The sequence below is a fragment of the Gracilinanus agilis genome, unplaced genomic scaffold, assembly GCF_016433145.1.
Source record: "Gracilinanus agilis isolate LMUSP501 unplaced genomic scaffold, AgileGrace unplaced_scaffold22690, whole genome shotgun sequence".
In the NCBI taxonomy this organism is placed as follows: Eukaryota; Metazoa; Chordata; class Mammalia; order Didelphimorphia; family Didelphidae; genus Gracilinanus; species Gracilinanus agilis.
In genome coordinates, this window is record NW_025354348.1 from 371 (window position 1) to 2,260 (window position 1,890).

The following is a 1,890-nucleotide window of genomic DNA, read 5'->3' on the forward strand; positions in this document are numbered from 1 at the left end:
AAAATGTCTTTAACATCTCCTTATTGTCTATTAAGTTGTCTGTTTTCCTTTGTTGTTTTTTTAAGCCTTTTGAAAAGTTTCCAGCCTCATCTCAAATAAATCCATAACATATTCTATATTCCTTGGCCAATCAATACTATCCTCTAGACCAGTGGTGGTGAACTTATAGCACACAAGCCAAAAAGGGCACCCAGAGCCCTTTCTGTGGGCATGCCTGAAGTTGCCCACCTGAGTTTGTTACTAGAAAGCCAGAGGGACTTGGGATGGAGCTGTTCTCCTCCCCTTCTCCATATGCCTGAGGATATTTTTTTTTATAAAATAAAACTTTAATACAATGTTGACCACATACACTCACCCTAGTGCAAACACATATTATATGTGCACAAATTTTGAGCCAAGAGTTATCCCTTGAGAATCTCCCTTCTCAATTACTTGATCTCCAAGGCCCAGTTATCTGAACTCTCCTAAGGTTGTACTCAAAGGGGTCCTCACCTCCAGAAAACTATATTCAAAGTTTAGAAGACAAATGGGTAGGCCCTTTCTTTTCATCCTGCAAAGATGAAAAACTCTTGTCTTGTCTGAAGCAATGCTGGCTTGTCCAATCAGTTTCCTCTCAATTTTAAGTACCATTGCTAAGATACTTCAACTTCTCTGATCTTCTAACACCCTGTGCCACTCAAAATAAGCTGCAAAGTAACTGAAAATTACTCTAGAGTAAGAAGACTAAATAAACTAAGTTAACATAGTTTTTTTCCCCAGAATGTGGGGTGGCTTCTAACACAAAAATTTTATAGCCTAAAAAATGAAGAGTCTCTGTGTTTGTTGTCAAACATTAATTTATTGCAATAGTCTCCCTCTGTGGCTTCTAACTAAATGAGTCTTCCATAGCCCCACTATTGATGTCATCAGTGACATCATGATGATGTCTGCCATCAATATTCCAGCCCACAGATTGTGTTTTTCCAAGTATCTCTTTAATGGTTCCAAAGAGGTCTCTTGCCAGGGATAGGTGCTTCATGTGTTGAGCAATATTGATGATTTCATCAAGACTGATGTTTCCATTGTGTTTAATATATTTCTGCTTCTTTCTGTCCCAAAGTGATTCTTTTAAGGCTTTGATGATTAGGGTCAAGGAAGAAGGCACTACCTCAATCTGGGTCTGTCTATTCTGAATGGTAACTTTCACTGTGATCCTTAGCTTTTTCTATTCACCAGTTGCGTTGGCAATGTCATTACCAACCTTTTTTGGAGACAAACCCAAAGGACAAATTTTGGGGGCCAGAGCAGATGTGACACCGACTTCACCACCAGTGCACCTAAAAACACAACTTGAATTTCACTAAGGGCAAATTTGGTGACATGGCTGCGACAAAGGTGGAGGCTTGGTCTGGATGCTGTGGAATGTCAGATGAACCCAGATTCTGGAGAATCAAAAGAAGTTGCACCTTCACCACCCATGAGCTGGGAGCCAAGAGCCTGAGGACATTTCTTACATGACCCGCTATTCTGCCCAGCAGCCCAATGGGAGTGCTTCCTCCCTTCCTTGTCTGAGGGTATTGCTGAGGGGGCGGGGGTCACTTTCTGAGTGAAGGTGACTGCAGCCTGTTGAATTTCAGGTGAAAGTGATTCCTGTGGTGGGCTTGGAAGGGAGCTAGGTTTGAAGGGACCATAGCTTATAGTGTGGCACACAGCTAAAGAGGAGCAGAACTGGAGGGGAGCAGAGTGTTTTAGCCACTCTCCTCCCCCTCTCCTTGGGCACCTCTCATCACCTGCCCCACTGCCTAGCAGCCTAATGGGAGCACTTTCTCCCTCCCCTACCTGGCAGGGGTGGGGGGAGGATGACACTCAGTCTTTGTGAGGGGAGGGATGTGGTAGTCATCTCTGGCAGAA

The 1,890-nt window shown here is 43.4% G+C and overlaps 1 pseudogene; it reads right to left on the minus strand.

Moving 5' to 3' along the window:
* Positions 1 to 865: 865 nt before the first annotated feature.
* Positions 866 to 1,328, minus strand: LOC123254464 (annotated as a pseudogene).
* Positions 1,329 to 1,890: the final 562 nt, after the last annotated feature.